Here is a 21,577-nt window from a genome sequence, read left to right as displayed (position 1 = left end):
TACTCTCGCAGATGAGGAAGCTAAAATTACACGAGTATTTGAATTTTTAAAAGCACATCGCCTTCTTTATAAATTATAACTCCTCTTTGATTTTTCTATTTTTTATTTAATTTTTTTATTTTATTTTTTTTATTTTTTTTTTTAATTATTTTTCTATTTTTTTTTTTATTTTTCTATTTTTTATTTATTTATTTTATTTTTTTTTACTTTTATCATCCCATAGGCGTTGATGACCAGAGGGTTTTACGCCTTTAAGCAACAATCAACAACAACAATTGAGTCAGGGTCCAATTAAGGAACAAAACATTGTATTTACAACAAGCAGTAATGAAACACAACAGATGAAATATGTTTTCAGTCTATATAATACACATAAAATAAAAATATATACATTGGAGGAAGATAGTCTGGGTGACGGTTAATAAAAGTTACAAGATAGTAAAAGAAAACCAACGTTTCGCCCCACTTTATAGGGCTTCGTCAGGGCTGTCTGATTTAAGTACAAAGGACAACTGGGATAACTGTCCTTTGTACTACAATCAGACAGCCCTGACGAAACCATGCAAAGTGGGGCGAAACGTTAATTAACAAAGTTTTCTTTTACTATTTTGAACCTTTTATTGACCGTGACCTATCTTCTTCCAATACCCGGTATCTTCCTCCAATCTACTCTATATAGTCAACTATCTTCTTCCAATAAAACTGTATATACAGTTTAGAGAAGAAAAAAATCACTATATTTTGAACTTCGTTATACCAGACTATTCTATTTCGAAATCCTTCTCCTAATTTTTTTAATTTTATTCTAAACTAGTTCAAAGCCCATTTTTCCTTATTTTTCTTATTAGTTTATTATTATAGTTTCATAATTATGAACTTCAAATACATCAGCTTAGAAAAAAAATGTTCATGCTGTGAATATAGCCAATGAAAATTTAAGGATTTTCTTTGAATAATATAAACTTCAATTTGTCATTTAATTCTGCAATTTTTTATATATAATTTATTTACGATATTTAGAACTGTATTAAAATATATACACTAAATAAATTTGCTAATTTTTATAAAATGCCATGATGCAAACATGTGGATAACCTACCCATAGATAGAACTCCAATAACATTTCTCGAAGTCATGATTCTGCAAATTAAATTTTTTTAATGTCAAATCAAACCTAGAAATAATCCGAACTACTTTTCTTTTGCGTTTTGGAAATGCTCCGTTTCCTGAACAAGGATTTAGAAGCCGGCTTCTTTTCCTTGACCCTGCTGCCGAGTGTAGACGCACTCCTACACAGACGTAGAATCCATCCAGTACCGTTGCTAACTAAATGAACGGCGGAACAATTCATTTCGCTATAAAGCCTTTGATTGTCTCAATAGCCAAGACGCGGGAGTTAATGGATCTCGGCTTTATGGTTGTGCCTTCTCTCTTCTGTCTTGATGAAGATGTGTCGTTAAAACTTCCACTACCTCCTTCCTTCGTATTTCAGGATAAACTATTATCATATCCTGTACCGGCAATATTGAAGTCTGCTGGAGTAACTATATCTCTTTTTAAAACCATACCTGAAAATTCTATAGCTGAATCTGTTTGAATAGAACCGACAACGATTTCATTGCAACGGCTTCATTAATACATGCTTTAGTTTCTTTAGATTAGTTTTGAATTAATTATCGACAATAAAAAAAAAGTATTATAATCCTTCAGTGAAGCAGTACGATAATTTGATTTTTTTTTTTTTTTTTTGTACAAAATAATACAATAGTTAAATATGTTGAATGTTTCATATACACTTGAAAATCTTGGGAAGGAACCACCCATTGGTGGTACTTCAAACATTAATTTAAATTAGAAGGTCCCGTGGCCATCTTATTTTCAGACGCCTCGGAGGATTATCAGGGATTGTTAAGGATGAAAGATTAAGAATTAATGGGTTAGGATGGTTAAGGAGTTTGGAATGAAAAGACGCATATCTGTTTTGGGTCAAATCTCCAACGAATGGGATGTTAAGTTCTTTGTGAATGAGTTTATTTGTGACGTAATAAGGAGCATCAAGGATTTTACGTAGGATTTTTGATTGTAACGATTGGATGCGGGAAGTATTTGATGGTTTGGTGGAGCCCCATAACTCAATTCCATATGTCCAATTTGGTCTGATTATCGTAGTGTATACACTAATTTTTTGTAGTGAATGGGAAGTTTAGAGCATTTGTCAAGTAAGTGTCGTAGCAATCGGAATCTACGAGCAGTTTCTTGTCGTTTAAGTCTTGTGTGTGGATTCCAAGTAAGTCTCTTGTCAAGATGGAGTCCTAAGTATGGAATCTGTTCAACAGGCGTTAGTGGACTTTGAAATTTAAATTGATTTTCTTTTTAAATAGAATCACAAATATTACACTAACTATAACACGCAAGGTTAGCAATGCTTTATTCTATCTTCGATAGGAAATCTAGATTACAACCAGATAAAACCATTCTAATTTACAAAATATTAAGACCATTACTGAAGTACGTTTATCAAGTGTGGGGTTTGAAACGCAAGAAATAACAGTAATTTCAAAAAAAGTTTTTATGAATCGAAATACATGACTCTTGGTTTTTGACAAGTCGTCAATTGCACATGTGAACTGTGTCGAAATCAATATATGAATTCATCAATAAAAGTTTTAAGTAAAAGTTACAAAATTCAATACTCAGTTACATACAGTTAAAGGCGCAGTGTCTGACAAAGTAGGAATTTTAACTTCATCTTGAACACTAAAGCCCAGACTATTCCAAGATATTCTGCTACGAATTTTTTTATTTTAAAAAAAATGGCTGGGTGAACCCCAGAAGGGCTCCGGAACGCATATGATTGGCTCAAGGCTAAGTTTAACCAGAAAAAAAGTTTTTCTGCCCAGCCGTATTCGAAACCGCGGGTCCTTGGAGTTTGTAGCATCGCGCCTTACCACAGTGACACCGCGCTCCCCCTTTTTAACATTATTGTAACTAAATATATATTTAATTATCTTTATTTATAATATTATTATGTATAAGGAAATCAATTAAATTTTAAATTACACCAAACCTGTGAAAAAAGTAAGATTATCAACGCTTAAATCTGAAAATTCATTAGCTCTATCTATTTGAATTCGGGCGTGTTCGAAACTCTACGAAGCAAAAATGAGTATCGAAATCGGCATACTCGTTACTTTTTTATTTATCTTTAATTCAGAGGTTTTGGAATTATAATTTCTATTCGATTTCCATATTTGTTTTATCTTCATAAATGGCCTAGATATGAAAAATTAAATCCAGCCTTTTGAAAAACAAATGACGATAGTGCCAGTTCCTAACCTTTGGACTTCATGAGAAAAACCGTGGGGAGCGCACGGCAAGCCTTTTCCCATTGGATTTTAGATTCTATATTGTATTGATAGATAAAACCTCAAATTTTATAGGGAATATTAACTTTTTATTTTCTTGATGTTTTACAAAGGCACATAATTGAAAATAAGACCAAATAAATGGGCTTTGATAAGGGAAAAATAATGAAATATTGTCCAACGAAATGAAATGTTATAATTATTACAGTTATATCTATAGTATTTACAAAAACGCAACTTAGATATATAAGTTATATATCTACATGACCTGAGACAGAGAATAGGCTTGTGTAGGGATACAAATTGCTAAAGGCTGAGGACGATTGCTTGCCCCACCCGTTAAAATATATAGCTATGATTATTATAAAAAAATTACAGAATATATAAATTAGCTAATTTCTTTTTTTGCCAATTCATTCAAACCTTAGAAGTGGGGTAGCTTAGGGAGTAAGGTGCTTAGTTACTCCTAGACCTGTGTTAGAATCCGCATGTAGTAGATAATTATTTATTCTGGTACTTTAGCTGTGAGTCAACCTTGTGGGGCCTCGAACCCAACCGGAACACCCTGCCTCTATTGATTGGCTACTTATAATTATAATACCAGTGCTGTTTGTAATTCCTTACAAAGGGTTGTAGTAGTATAGTTTTTAATTTATTTTATTTTTTTTTAACCCTTCAGTTAATGAAAAGGAAAATTTTGAACTTGTTTTTTTCCCTTTTCATCTCCTATTAGAAGCTAATAAAACTAAAAACTATATAAGTATTAAAAAGTATGTGTTAAAAACTAATTAGATAATTAAATTTGTTTAAATACGTACTGGATCTTACTAATATTTTTAAATTTTAGTTTTTAATGGACGTGAAGAGGTTTTTATTTTATTTTTTTCACTGATCTAATAGAACACCTAGGCCCTGTTTCATAATAAAGTACAAACTAATACTATTAGTCTTGTCGATTTAACTTATTACAATTACACTGACTTGTACCATAGTAATTCGTACTTTAGTACTTTTAAACCTCTGTAATATTACTAATAGTCTTCCCTATAACGAAAAAAAATAAGTATAAGTGAAATTACCACGTTATTTCAATACTTGTATTTTGAACTAAAAAAAAAAAATAGATGTTGAATTGTTAATTGTCATCCAGTGCAATCTCCGTAATCAAACATATCTGAAATATTGATTTATTAAACAAAAAATTAAATTACATTTTCATGACATACACTTAGAATCTCTTTCTGAAATATATTTTTTTCCTCTAGCAACAACATGTTCCATTTCCCAAACTAAAATGTTTAAGATTTTTTGCTAAAATCATTTTTTTTTTTTAAATTAGCTATTTTTTTTTATTCTACCTATTATTATACTTCAATATTCTCAGAACTAACTTTGTATTGTGTTTTAATTCTGTTCAGCGAAATTCTTTTATTTATATTAATAAAATAATGACCTGGTTTTGCAAGGGAACCTACTCTAAATATTTTTAAAATAAACATGAATCCAAAGTCCAGGTCAGTGATCAGCAAATAAAAAAATATATTATTCGTGCCGACGTTTCGACCTAAAATTCAGATCGCAATTTAGGCACAAATAAATATTTTTTGTTTATTTGTGTTTTTTTGCTAACCGCAATTCCCGACCATCTTCTCCACATATAAATGGAAATTCGTTTTAATTATTATTTGTGAGGACGTTTAATTCGTGGCAGCTTAAAAATAATTTTATTGTATTAGTTAATTATATGAAAACTCTTTCCATAAATATCTTTAATTCGTAAATTTTTCATCAACGTTTCGGGGGTCTTCCCTCATCTTCAGGATCAAAAATCTGAAATAATTTTACCATTTTATAGACAACTTTTTTTGAGCGTGAATATTGATTTTTAAATATATAATAGCTTTTTTTTATCTTATCAGTTGTTAAATTATCATTTTGATATATATACCCATAATTCTATAAATATCTTCATTAATTAAAATATTTTATAATGTATTGTACAATAGTTGAAAGTATTCTAGTTTCACTGTCACACTGAACTGGGTGGATTCATACTCCTAACTTATATTTCTTTAGTTTATGTACCGCCGAAGTGAGTACTATATCTGCCTATATCTCTTTGAAGCATTCCTTCTACGACTATATAAAGAAATACCATATAGTTTCGAAAATTATTTCATAAATAATATTATAAATTCGTTTTTAAATCTTTTTTTATTTATTTATCGATATATCATCGATTAATTCACGTTCCCAACGCAACAATCTTGTTTAAAATATTTTAAAAAAATTTTTAAAAAATATTTATTACATTTTCTCATCATCTGCGTCTGTTTTAGTAAATTTTTTTCAAAAACATTTCTATTCCTTCAATTTAGCATTTAACTGCTATTAAGTATACATTTTTAATGTTAAGATGGATGATTACTGGAAACTTTAATATTATTTAAAAAACAAAGTCTGTAAAATACTATCCGATGGTTCAACATCGATCAGATTTTTCATTTCCCTAGTAATAATTTTAAAAAAAGCTTATTCATATTTTCTCATCATCCGGTGAGAAAATATCCAGTTAAGAAAATCGCCATTATCGCCTCGTCATGATTATTTTAGAGCGTTTATCTGACAATTATCATCGAATTCAATATTGTGATTATTTTTCTGAGGGAATCTCTATTTCATTAACTCAGTATTTTATTGCTATTAAGTATATATATTTATTGATTATATTATGTTTATCAGTTTCTAATATTTGAATTTTGCAAATCTCCCCGTTGATAGATTGAAAGAAATCGATGAATTGCACGCAAAATAATAAAGGCAGACAAAAATAGATGGAATTATAAATTGAGTGTTGTATAAACGCCTGAACCTTCAGCAACTAGTAGCTCGGGCCGACTACTTCCAGTTACTGGAAAAGGAACTGCGGCTCAGGAATTCCAGTTTGTCGACCCTGGAAGGGATGCCACTCTCTAAGGTCGAGAACCAATGCCATTTGTAATTTCCAACATTTCTTCCAACCGGCTGCTCTATTAATAGTATTCCGAAGGTGAGGGTTTGCGACTTATGGCACAACGGTTCGAGGATCGTGCGGGCTAGATCTCGAGTTCGAGTTGGAGTTCCTTGTAGAGCTTGGAGGGAGGCCTCGTGACACGTCCTATAAGTGAACACAGCCATCAGCTAGCCAACGGAAAAGCGAAAAAATGCCGATACAAAAAGAGGAATAGCGCTCCGCGAGTTTGATGAGCACCGGCTGTCAAACTCTCTCTCTCTCTCACTCTCTCTCCCTCTCGCCATCGCTCTTTCTCTCTCTCACTCACTCGTTAGAAGAGTTTTTCAGTTGAAAAGCAAGATGGACGACGCCCCCCTCCTGAAAGTTGAAAAAAAAAAAGGAACTGAGGAATGATCGACATCTGGGTGACCAGCGAGCGGCCCGCCATTTTGTTATGAATATTGGCGACGACCTGAAGAAGCACACCCCCTCTTTTCATGAAATGTTAATCGTTGACTAAGCTGCCCTAACTACCCCCTCCTCCCACTCCAAAGGCTATAAGAAGCAGTTATTAATTACATTCCCTATCCCTTTCTAACGTATTCAATTTCTTACCAACCTTCGCTTTTATAACATCGTTTCTTTTCTTTCGCCTTTTTTTTCTCTTTGTGAATGATTTAACCTCAGGTGGAAGCCAAGGTATGTTTCAGGAAAATTATGGTAGAACAGAATTCATTTTCATTACAACTAAATTGTGTCAACAAATCTCATGTACTTTTATCAACATATTAAAAATATATATACTTTACCCTGCAAAATATAGGACATTATTTTCTTGAACTTGGACCCTTTCTTGAGCCCGTCCCAAATTCGATGAACAAGAAAGAAACTTTGAGGCTCACATCGCCGCCCCAAAGTTTCTTAAAAATATTTAAATAAAATGTATAATTTTTAGATAATTCGAACATTTATTTATTTATTTTTAAATTGAAGAATCATCATTTGTTAAATTTAGTTAAATCATTAATTGTTATATGATTAAAATTTAATGATTCTGACTATATATATATTTGGAAAATGGCTTGTCCGACATTGTCTAGTATAAAATGTATCAAATTACATCAATTACTTTAGTTTATCCATGTTAAAAACTGATTTCTTGATGGTCCCGAGAGGATTAAAAAAATTTCATTTTACTCATTTTTTTCGATTACTTTAATTAAAACAATATACCAATCAAAACTGAAGAATATATATTTTTTTGGGGCAATTATCATAAAAACTACGACTCCTGCGAAGATAAAAGCTATAAAATACTTTATAGTGCATTCAACTAGCTTTAATTTGAACATATAGAAATCTGTACGTCTCATAATTCCTGAAATTTTCCATACTAAAAAAATTTCTTCCGAACAACTAGAAATCCACATTTTGTGGGTTTTATGAAAACTACCACTCCCACGAAGATATTTGCTAGAAACTACTTTATAGTCAATTCATGTCGTTTTAGAGCTGATTTACATCTATACGCAAAATAGTTCCTGAGATATATCCCAGAATAAATTCATTATCTACTGATTTCTCATTAAGAAATGTTTTTTTTTTAAATGCATCTCATGAACTACAGAACTTAAACAGCTAAATCAGGGTTAATATCTTATCAAATTTATTATACTTTAAATGATGTTTTGTAAGTGTTTTTTAGGGTTGTAGGTCGTATGAAAGATATGTAGTTCCGAATGAATATATTTTTTTAACGTTTTGAAACAGGAGCACTTTTTTATTATCCCTCCCAGTTGGCAGCCTCATCAATTTTGGCAAGTAATTAAATATATTTTCATTAAAGTAATTAAAAGTTGCGATTAAATAACTTCTTTTTTGCTTCGAGCTCTTTGACGACCTATTTCAACAATGGCTCATCCATTTTGGTTAAAATGTGGAAGTAAAGTATGGATGTGTGTAAAAATTATAGATATCATTATTATCAGTTACCGCTTACTATCTTCGTACGTAGGGACAAATTAATCATTCTTAAAATATAAGTATTTACGTAACAGTAGAAATATTTAAAAAAATTATACCATATACAAGTTATTTTTATTTATCCTACCATAATTAAACCCTACAAACAGGATTAAGATATCTTTTTTGCGGTGCTGTAAGATGGTTCCCCTAGCTTTCTCCAGGAATCCAGTTGTTCTCCACCGACGGATGACTCCAGGTCTGGAGAACCCTGAGACAAAGGCCTGGAGCGGAGGGTTTCCATCAGGCGATGACTGTCCAAAAACCGCCTCATTGATCAGCTGATCTGCTCCATTTCCCGCGTCATATCTCTCCGATCCTCCAACCTCTAAGGCCCTCTTTCACCGCCTTCTGGATAGTGGCACCTCTTCCTGTATTCACCGTGAAAAGAAGAAGAATATTTGGCAGATATTTTATCTTCTAACGATATTGGTCTAATTGTTTGTTAAATTATATTAATGAAAAGGTTTTTAAGACATTTGATAGCGGCCTGGTTGTCATTTTGTTAAAAAGAAAGGACATACAAGATTTAAAATTATTATATATAATATTAACTTAATGATGAGGACATAATATATGTCGATTGAGAATTCTGGTGACTTGTAAATATGTATTTTGAATATAGCGTATAATGAATGTATGCATTTTTGTAGTTTATAGTTTAAAAAGTCGAATAATATAGGTTTAATTAATAATATGAAAACAAAAGTGAATATTACGCTGATCTTCCAACGATATCGGCTAAATTTTTTGTTTAAAAAAATTGTTTTGTTTTTTTGTTTTGGCTAAATTTATTTTGATTAAAATCTGGGCTTTTCAAAAATTCGATTGCAGCCTCGTTATTTTCCGAAAAGTATGAACGTGCAATAATATTATCGATTATCTGATGATGAGGACAGTGTCTTACTCACTAAGCTACACCGCTTACCTCTTAATACTTTCTATGAACTATATCTTTTATTCGAAAGGTAATTCAATTTCTTAACAAACAAAAAAAATATGGACCATTATTAGCTATGTTCTTAACATTATTATAATTTTAAATGTCGTATGGGAGAGTGTGAGCGTGAGAATTTAAAAGTGAGTGGGTTTAGTTTTGAGTATTAGTGCGAAAGTGTGGTATTATCAGTGATTGTAGGAGTTTGAATGTGTTAGTATGAGTATCTGAGTGTGAATGTGAGCTAGACTGATTGCGAGAACGAGGGTAAGTTTGAGTGAGTACTTGAATGTTAATATTTGAGTGAATATATGAGTGAGAGTGTGTGAGTGTAAGGCTGAGTGTGGGTTTGTGTGAGTGTCAGTGATGAAATTTAGTTTATTTAAATTATTAGCAGCAAAAACAAACGAGTGAATACTTCTCCATATCGCAAGTATGGATACTTGATATAATATAAGGCAAACCCGCTTTTAGCATTTGAGTTGATATTCATTATTCACACCTTAATAAATCCTAAAATACGAAAAATAAAAATTTAAGTTTTAAATTTTTGCTTTTTAGGGTAGTAAGTTAAAGGTTTGTGATGCGCGCACAGTATCAGATTTTTCTTTCAGGTAATAGAAATATTTATTTGTAATTCACTAAGAGCCCGATTATTTTGGAATCCATACTTATTGCACTTCTATTATAGCATAAGGGGGACCATCATTAACTATTATGATTATCTTATCTTTCTTGTTTCGTTTTTTTAATGAACGTTGTAGGGAATTCCAAGAATTTTATATTTTAATTTGTAGGCTGTCTAGGAACAAGTTCTCGAACTGTGCGTGATTGTATCATATAGCGCCTTATTATTTCAGCTCTAGTTCTGCACTATTTCAAAATGTTATAATTTCTCATATAGAACATATATAAATTATTATAATTTTTTTAAAAACATATAAACGAAATATTTCGAACAATGATTAAGCTTTATACTTAAAAGTGTAAACATTTTTTAAAAAGAATAAATTATTTTTTAAATTAAATTAAAGATTTCTGGTACGTTGAAAGTTTCCTTGCCGCTTTGAGTTTTTCACAAACTACTGTTTGTTTTTTTGTTGTTGAAATGGAACTTCCTAATAAAATTTAAGTAAGAACTGCACTGTATTTTAATACGTTTATTCAAGCAACATTAGTTTAGAAAATATTATTGAAAAGTAAATGTATGATAAGACTTATATTTTTAAAAGATCAGGTTCATATAATAATTTTATAAATATTTATTGATAATTTAATTTTAAAATACATAAATTAGAAATTTAGTCTCATAATTTTTAATGAAAGGAAAGTACTAATTTTTATAGCTGTTATTATTCACCCCTAATTCAAGATGACATTTGATAACAGCTAATAAAAATAATAATACAATGGTAATAATTATCAATACTAAATTATTACTATTTATGAAACAATATGAGTTGGCATTGATTTGAGAGTGGATGAATTAAATCATTTCATATTACTATTAATAAATTTAAATCGATTAAAGACTTTCAAAAGTGTTCTGGAATACGAACCAATTACTAATAATAAAAATCAATTAAAGTAAATAAAATTATTTTAAATTCTTAATCATTTGATTTTTGATAAAAACTCCCCCCTTCTAAGAAAATCAAAACATAAAATGCATCCGTGCTCTCTAAAAATTCATATCACGAATATTAAATGTAGCTATGATTAAAATAAATAAAAAATAAAAAAAAGTCCTAAAGACCCATTCAAGTCTTGTAATACTATTAAGGGGTCTAGGAATAATAAGTAAGTTAATAGAAAAAAAAAAAAACCTTCCCAAGTATATTATACGTTTACATATTTAATTATATCTATATAATATGATATATGAATTAATTAAATATGTACAGAAAGCAGAAAGCACAGCAAGAAGGGTTGGGGTACAAGTACTTTGTAAGGAAGTACTTTTATTAGATCAACGGTTGTGCAAGAAGGTGAATTGGCCCGAATCACGCTGTTGCTCCAGATTTTTACTTATGAAGCTGGGTGGACTCTGGAGAACTCCTGAACCCAGAGGACTGACTCATGGCTACAATGAAACAGAAAAAAAAAACGCGTCCATGGAGTTTTTAGTGCCTTACCAATGAGCTATTCACTCACTCTCACACACACACACACACACACACATACATATAGATAATAATGAAAACACATACAGCATGCAATAGTAGTACTCACATGGATTTTGTTGTAGCTCTGCCAAGATGTTCTTGATAGTATTGTGTACCTAATGTGCCTAATTTTATATACATATATATATATATATATATATGTATATACATAATCATCAAAAAATTTTCAATATAATTATGTAACAAAACGTTCCTAGCCAATGTGTAATTTTGAAATGAATTTACTATAATTTAAATTATTGGAAAAATATTAATTTTCCTAAATTAATAATTAATCTAATAATATTTATAATAACAAAATAAGAATATTTAATTTTGAAAAAATAAATAAAAACTTTAATTTAGAAAAATTTACTGGTAATAGATGCTCAACTCTCACATTAAAAATATAAATTTAATAACTAATAGCCAAAATATAATTTAATTTAATTACTTAAGTTATAATAAATGGAAGCATTGACGTTAATTATGATATATTCAACAGTTAATAATTATTTCTGATTCGTTGTAAATTTTAGTTATATAAAATGTTTAGATCTTATATAAAATTAAATTTTAATTTTTGTAAAGATGATGATGAATTGTAATTATAATTATCATTATACAATCAAACACCTGAAATTTAATAATAAATTAAATAAATATAAAAATATGTGAGAGGAGGTCGCTGATGAAAACCTGAAAAAATATCTAACATGCACATGCTCCATGCAACATGCAACAAACACTACCCACTAGGGATATGTCTCCTACCTACCTTATCTTGTAACAATTATGTAATATCCTGATTATTAATTTTTTTAATTTATTTTATTAATTTAATAATGAATTTAAGTTGAAATGGTAACAGTCTAGGATACAAATGTAATGAAAATAAGGACTTAAAAAGTATATATACATATTTGTGTTTAAGAAGAAGAGGAGCACGAGTGATTTATCAAAAAATAAAGAAAACATTTAAAAGTATGGTCTATATCTTCGGAATACAATAATCGAGCATGCAGATATTCATTCATTTGAGACTGTCTGAAATAGTGAATGCAATTATTATTACCAAGTAATTAAGAGATTATAGCCACGATATGTCCACAGTGGGCAGCAACTAAGATCCAAATCAAACTTAATCTTAGATATTTTAATTAATTCATAATAAAAAAGTTATAATTATTAAATAAAACAGCATTAATCATATAATTAAAGTAATTAACTTAATTTCTTAAAAGACTATTGGCTAGCTTAATATTGTTTGATTGATGGGCCATAGTGTACATGCTTAGAAATATTTTCACTAACCTCGCACCCTAAGAGGTGTATAGTACTGAAGAGCAACTTGCTGGTTCCGGAGTAATGTTTCTCAGTCCTACAATATTAAATAACGTTAATAAAAATATTAAAATAAAACAATGAGAATAAACTATAAGAAAATTAACTTATATATTAGAAATAATTACTTCCTGAACATGTAATTTTTTTTAATGAAATATAACCCGTACTTCAATGGTCGAATTGAAGAATAATTAAAATATAATCATAATAATTAAAATATATACCTAACATACAGCCATCTATAATAAAATTTATATACCTATCAAATCACATGAAATAAAATTTGAGGAAATCAAAAACAAATATTTCTCCAAAATCGGTTTTGAACATCTAAACAATGGAATGTACATATTCCTAAGCAATTTCAATGGGTGAAACGTACTGTGTTAAAAAATAAATCACTTTTACAACTATGTTTTTTTTTCGCGAAGACTCATTGGAGTCCTATACTGCCTAACCATGGTTGGGGTCAAGTTTTTCTTTTCTTGGGACCGCCACTCAATGAAAAAAGTCAACGCCCCAGGCCGAATTATATTTTAACTATTTTTATGGTTTCGCATAGGTACTGTATATTGTATAGTAATAATTTCGATTAAATTAAACTAATATGATTTTGAAAATATAAATCGATTGTCTGAAACTGGATCATCTAAGAGGAATCGTCTTGCGAAGACTCTAAAACTTCTGGAATATCGCATTAGTTTGAACCTCCCTATGAAGAAAGTTTTAACCTTTGGTAGGGTTTGAACCAAAACCCTCGTGAAATTATACTTCTATTTAATAACTTAATATTATATTGGATTTTACACAAGACACATAGAAGTACCATAAATATTTAGAAATCTAAAAGTGTTAAACACTGGGCCTAAAAAAAAAAAAGGAATAAAATTCGAAAATATGTTGTTCTATATCAAGGGTGGCCAACTTTTATGTATATAAGATTTACTTTTTATGTTATAAGTGTATCGCGATTAACTTACATAGGCGCAGTCTAAGGGGTGAGAAGGGGTGTGAAATGCATACTATGTTTATACACAGTGTTTTAGTATAAGGTGCATTCCAGCGAGGTATGGATAGATAAGTAAAATATATGTTCAAACTATTTTTTAATTTTTTTAATCACTTATTAAGTTTTCGAGATACAGGCTCATGAAGAAAATAAATTTCCAGACAAAAATTCGATCCCTCCCTAAAAATTCGATTTTCCGAAACTTGTTCAATATACAATTTTACTTAAAATACAATTTAATTTTTTTTTTATCAACTTCAATGTGTAAGTTGTTGGTTCGAAACTATGAAAACGTTGTTATAAAAATACACAGTAAGGATGATAATTTGATTTCAATATTTCCCTTTCGCGTTTTTTTTTTGGTCCAGGAAAATTTTCATGAAAGAATAATATGACTTACTTTTTGCTAATCTATCAATAGTTCGCTAAGCACACATCGTACTGAAATATAAATACACGGCTTATCTACGTACTTACGTACCTATGTAAATACAAAAATAATTATTTAAAGGCAAAAAAAAAACTCATTTCCAGGGGAATTAAAAGAACATGGATAATTATTAAAAATATTGATCAATTCAAAGTAGCTTAAGATAAAGACAGATTTACATTTACTCTGATCGACCAAAATTGTCCTGGCGATCGATTTGTTGGCCACCCCTGCTCTATATTAACAAATTTTATTATTAACCTTACACATTCTTGTATTTGTTTATTAGCTATATTTTACAAATTTCATTGTGAAATTATTTTACAAGTTTATTATTAACTATTCAAATCTTCTGAGTTCTATAGCGGTATATTTATGTTTATAATCCTCTTCATATGCTATTGCCTGATAAAGGTGGCTGAATACATTTAGGACTGAAAGACTTTTAGGAGAGCTATGCAATAGAAAACTTAACATTACTAAACCTTGGGAAGGTTAAACAGTTCAATAAAATGTTTGAACTTCTCGAACAAGTTTTTACCATTGAGTTATGGTAGTGAATCCTTCTTGCAGTTAAGTTAGTAGCTATCCAAAGTTTTTAAAAAATAGTACTTATAATAAAGGACAATAAACTAAAAAAATAGAATAAACTCATAACATTACACGATTTTATTAACCTTGTAAATATTTAAAATTAACCATCTCCATAAAACTTACAAATATTTCATTAACAGACCTTCTTAGCGACACTAATGATTGTTTCACATTCAAAATAAAATTTATTAGACTTCTTACATTTTCAAAATAAAATTTAAAAACTCCCATTTATTAGAAATTCATTCGTTCGAAATATTCTCATAAATTATTACAAGAGAAGTGCTTCGAAAGAAGAAAAGAAAAAAATGTCTCTTCCGATTTTTGATTTTTTTTATTGTTTAAAATAAATTTCAATTCGGCAGAGGTAAAATAATATAAAGAAGACATTTCACGAACCAGTATATAGAAAATTAATAGAGAGATATCTTCAAAATGATATTATTTAAAAATAAATTATCATTTCGTGGCATCAGTAAGAAGAGCTGATGTTACACAAAGACATTATTATTTATTTTATATATATTAATAATTACCTTCAACATTGTACGTTGTTAAATTATTAAACACCTTAAGTAATTTTTATTAGTAATAAACCAGTGTTTTAACTTGAATTATTGTGAACTGCATCGTTACAGAGCTGACTGAACTGAGAACAAAGAAGCACGAACATGCACGGACCTGTAGAGACCAAAGTTCAAAATAGCTCCTTTGAAAAAATAAAACGGCTTTCTGAATATATTTTAGTGTACTAATTATTTTCAATATATGTAGATATAAATAAATATTTTTTGTTTTCAAACTTATAATAAAAAATTGTTAAATCGATAATATAATATTCATGCTTGTATGTACATATGTGCATACACCTGAAATTGTTCAATTAATTCAACAATATGCTTCATTTAAAAATAATATTAATACCTCATTTCTAAATTATTGAGGTATTTTTGTTATACCTCCTCAGGTAGTTTTAAATTATATGTATTTCTAGATTCAGGAAATAAATATAATAATGATTACTAAGTATGGGTGGTATACGAAAACAATGAAATGTATTTATTTTGTGACACAATCGAATAATTAATACTGATGATTAAACATTTACGGAATAAAGCTTGAGGTTAACTAAAACAGCAAATATTATTAATTTAAATTACAGAGAAGCTATTGTCTTACTTTCGTAGATAATTTGTTAATTGCAAGGCTTTTGTAGATACAACAAACTCTTATAACGATAAACTTTAATAATTATTACTGAACGGAAGTGCCACTTTATTATATCGATTTTTCGAATATTGTAAATGACTCAATCAAGAATTTGATGGTCTATTGTTTTATGATTCTCACCGTTTTATTAATATTTTCAAAATATCCTATAAATGGTTAAATTATATTGTTCAAAAAAATCTGAGAATTTCCTATGGAGTACAATTACATAATCCTTGAGTTTAGGAATTAAGTGAACATATAAATTATATTAATTTACTAAATTATTTAATTGTGTGCGAATGAATTAATAATTATAAAAATCAATTAAAGTATATAAACTTATTTTCGATTCTTAATCATTTAATTTTTGATAAAAACTCCCCCCTTTTAAGGAAATCTAAAAATGCATCCTTTCTCTCTAAAATTTCGTATCACGAATATTAGATGTACCTATGATTAAAATAAAAAAAATAAAAAATACTGAACATCCGTTTAAGTATTCATAAAACTATTCAGGAGTCTAGGAATAATAAATAGGTAAATAGAAAAACAACCTTTCTTAAATATATTATGAAAGGAATATGGTCCGGGTGCGGTAAAAAAAAACTCAAATAGTAGAGATATACTATAATAGCCGTTTGGCTCATTAAAATAGTATATCTCTACTATTTGAGTTTTTTTTTACCGCACCCGGACCATATTCCTTTCATCTTTACACACGGTCAATCAATAATATTCCATTAAATATATTATATGTTTACCTACTAAAAAAACTTATGAAGCAAATTAACCCCACCTTACTTTATTCCGTAATTATATAATAATAATATAAAATATTCAACTTTGTGATTGATATTTAATAATTAAAAATGAATCCCAATAAACAAAAAAAAAGAGGTAACCAAAATAATGTTTTTTATAATATATAAATTATTCACAATGAAAACAACATCAAACGTAATAGAACACAGTCACATAACCTTTAGTTCATTTAAATAGCCTATAAACCTTAACTTAAATTTATAATATATAAATAATTCATGTTCATAATAAAACTGGGAGTTAGCAATTCGTAGGCGGTTGTGTGTAACATAATACAAACCACAAGAGCTTCTGTGGACCTTCTTGTCTTAAGCTCTCCACCAGGTATTCAAATAAGACTGTATTAATTATTTAAAATAAAAATAATTTGCATGTTGCTAATTGCAATAAATTAAATAAATGTATAAAATATTCATTATATCAAATACGACAAAGGCAAGGATGTAACAAAAGGTTTGATTTGCATTTTATTAATATTTAATTTAATTTTTTTGTTAATATTAAAGCCAGAGAATATAATGATTATCAATTAATATTTTGACATCCAATGATGTAAAAATAATTTACGGTACCCCAAAAAAAACAAATCAATTGTCGAATATAATTTATATTTTTCGTATATTCAAATATCGACGACTGTATTAAATGGAGCGTAAGTTACTTTGTATGTATAAATTTAAAGGGCTTATAAATACTTCATAAAGAAAAGACTTTATAAATCAGAAAGAAATTTATATAAAGACCACTGAAAATGTTGAAAATATCATAAATTATAAAATAGGTCCAGGAAATATTACAAAAACTCAATGCTGAATTGTAAAATAAGTTCACTAAATTTATTTATGTATCTATTATACAAATAAAAACAGCTTAAAAAGATTTTTTTTTAAAATTAACTTATTCATTTTTTTTTTATTGTTCAACTGATAAAAGTGAGAAAGTTACCTATAATTATTTTTTATAAAGACTTTTTATATTTCTTTGTATTTTTGTTTAAGTATTTCTGAGGCTCCTCAGCCCTCATCTATTGATTTCTCTGTATTATCCTAAAGGGATTCGTCCCAGAATAAATAAAATATTATTATTATTATTGTCTTATTTTAAACTAAATTTAATAAACATGATAAAGTAGTATTTTATATAAAATAAAAGATATTGTTTGAATTTTCTTTTAAATTTCATATCATTGAAGCAGTAAACAAATATTTTTATTTAGAAAAAAATCCATTAAAGTACAGTAATGTTTTATAGAATAAAAAATAAATAATTTTTCTTGCAATAACATGGCAAAAAAATTAAATAACTTGAACACATCACTAAAGTCAATTGTTGAATTAAAGAAATAATTTATTATCTTGCATTCTTAAACACATTATATTTTGTTTCTTCATTTCTTTTATTAGATATAAATTGTTTTTATTGTATGTTAATAATTCTGGCACTTTTAAAAACTAGTATTTCTTTTTTTTCATACAAGAGTTTTTATTTCATAAATATAAAATATTACTATATTACTTTGAGATACACCACCATATAATTTTTTTTTTCTATTTATTGTATAACACCTATGTTTTACATTTTAGTAAAAATTAAAAAAAAAAAAGTAGAGAAGTAAAATAAAATACATATCACTCTTGAATTCTTAATATAAGTGATATATACTGTTTGGTTCTTATATGTGATACATCTAGGGGTTGTTTTTTTATAATTGCAAATTTCTGTTTTTAATGGATATTATTAGTAATACCATACTATTATTAATATGGTGTCTATATTTACCTATGAGAACATTTTAATCATCCTAGTGTAATATGAAAAGTTGGCATTTGTGTTGGAATGTTTGTAGTTTTTTCATGTTGGTCGAACACTATATTTTATACTATAAAAACAACCAACCAACTATTTTCACTGTTTAAACTTAATTAGAACCTGATCAATCCACCGAACTTTTGATCAGTAAATTTCAAAAATAGTTCAATAAAAACACAAATTGTGTATAAAACATCCAAATCCTGAAATAATCATTGTTTGCTTATACTATTGATATATGAAAAGCTTATATAACCTTGCTTGTTTAAATAAAACTCGCTAAATAAATAATTGAGTATTTACATACGATTACAAACTAACAGGTAATAAGTATTATTTTTTTCCCTAACCCATAAAACATACATTTTATTAATATAGCAAAATATATACATTTTTACTTATTCTAGAGGGACTTTTTCGGTTACCCAAAGCTACATGTTAATACTACCAAGAATATTCGTCACTTATATTTATTTTTAACAAAAGATGGAATTACACGAAAATCCGATCACCACTCATTAGTGATTGCGTCCAACATCTTGCCTGCATAATTAATATAATTGTATAAGCTACAAGACGTAGACGAGGGAGATTAAACTCGAGTACAAGATGATGGGCCCGGAACAAATAGATACAAAAAGAATACAAATACATTATTAGATAGAAATGGCGGGGGGAAGAAGGGATATGATCTAATTACAGGGAGCTAATTGACTTTGGTTAAGGCTAGCTATAAACCTTAGCGGCTTTTGGTTAATTGGAAACCTCCAGTAGCCAATTAAAAACATTCCAGAGGGATAGAATATTAAAACGACCGTTCTGATTGGTTGATAATATTCCGATAGGTGTTGGCCTTGGTTAAGTAGCCCTCTGTCCATATTTCATTTTTAATATGCTTCATTTTTTTTTGTTTTATGATGACTCTTCAAGAAATTCACAAGTTTTCAACAACAAATATAAATTATGACTGATTTTCAGAGAGATAGATTTTGCCGATCATTATTCTGATTATTAACTTCTCCGCGATTAACAATAATTATTATTAATGACCTCTAGAAGGAATACGTTTAATTTTCGTGGTCATTTATTTTTTTGAAAATTTTATCGCAATTTCTGGTATAAATTTACGTGTGTAATAAATACTCGTGTCGAGCTTCGAAGATGTTTTTAAGACCTAATAAAAAACAAAAACATAAAGGGTTTTACATTTTACATGCTACTTATAAGGTTGTACCCATATTAAAAAAAAAATGAAAGAAATACTTTTTTAGCAGATATTGTATAAGTGTGTTATATAAATTTTTGTTACCCTTTTAACAGTTGTAAATGTTAATAAATAATTTATAAAATAAAACTTTTATCTGTCACTCATCTTGAAGTATATATAATAAAAAGACAGAAATTGTTATTTACAATTTTTTATAATGGTTCTTTTTCAAACATAAAATGGTAAAAGAAACTAATTTTTTTTTCACTATGTCTGACCTTAATCTTAAGTTCTCGAATTATATGGCGCCCTAAACTCTAACTCTTACCTAAAGTTTTTATAGTATAATGTTCACCTCATGAATAATATATAAAGAGTATATATTAACGTATCAACGTTGGAGAGTTTCTGAAAATAAATGGTGAGAGTATATTTGAATCAAATTTGTAAATACATAAATATAAATCTTGGGGTAATATAGATTTTTAAAACTATTGATTCCCTTCTAATCTTAATATTATGAGTGCACAGACACAAATAAATAAATAAATATATATATATATATAGTTTCATTATTGTGGTGCTGAGGTCTACGTACTACGATCCAGCCGAGATGAATATAATTTTAGTGTGGAAGCGTGAACGAACCCGGCGGTGGGTTTAGTGAATGGATGGAGTTTTTCCTTTTTATCAGTAATTTTTGTTGCTTCTTTTGACTTGGAGGGTACGTGAGTTTCCTCTAGAGGTTTTCTTCTTTTCTCTAAGAGCGAGGTCAGGTGGCTATTGTTACTTTTCGGCCTCTCATACTTCTCGCCTTAGACCATTTTATTCAGATTTTATATAGAAAAAAACAGATTACAATTTATTTTTATTCATTTATTTGTTTAAAAAATATAAAAAAAAATCTTTAAAAAAGGTTTTAAATTATTTACATATTTACACTTGATTAGAAGTTATCTCTAATGTACCATTGAAATAGCAGTTTAGCCATAGTCCATATATTTCCAAATATGTCCATTCTACTGTGTCAACAATTGTCTAATTTCATATTCAACAGCCTTATGAATTTATAAAACTAAAACATACATATATGATTTTATTAAAGATATAGAATTAACCCTCCAGAGCCTACTGTCTCACAGATGAAACAACTTTGTATAAAAAATGAATAGACGTCTTTAGCTACTCCAGTATATCTATCTAAACAGCTTACTTTGATTAATTTTTTGTTCTTAAAATTAATAAGAATTGATCTGTTGCCGAAATCCTACTCGTTATCATTTTATTGAACGTTTTCTGAAGTTTTGGAACAAGATAAATTAGTATAGACACTAATTTTATATTTAATTTTAATCAAATATGCATTGCCACTAAATAAAAGTATTTAAAAAAATATAATGTAAATTACAGCCGTGATCGATACTTTAACACTATGTGGCATTAGGTGACATCCATGCCAAATCCAACAAAAATATATTTTTAAAAGGGGATTAAGAAAAATATCTTCTAGGGGTCTTTTAGGTATCAAAAATAAAAAAATAAAATTGTAACAAATAAATTAATTATAAGCTTTCCATTATAACTAATTTATTTGTTACAAATTTTTTTTTTTATTTCTGAAACGTCATTTATAGGGTATTATCGGATGTTATTATTATTATTATTA

At 28.4% G+C, this 21,577-nt stretch overlaps 1 protein-coding gene across 2 annotated transcripts in view; it reads left to right on the top strand.

Moving 5' to 3' along the window:
- Positions 1-21,577, top strand: part of LOC136796851 (zinc finger protein rotund-like) — a 337,831-nt gene that overhangs the window by 89,018 nt on the left and 227,236 nt on the right. The window lies entirely within an intron of this gene.

The sequence above is a fragment of the Halyomorpha halys genome, unplaced genomic scaffold (assembly GCF_000696795.3).
Source record: "Halyomorpha halys isolate HHAL.00 unplaced genomic scaffold, Hhal_1.1 Scaffold230.1, whole genome shotgun sequence".
Lineage (NCBI taxonomy): Eukaryota > Metazoa > Arthropoda > Insecta > Hemiptera > Pentatomidae > Halyomorpha > Halyomorpha halys.
Note: the sequence above shows the minus strand (reverse complement) of the source record. Positions and strands in the feature narration are given on the sequence as shown.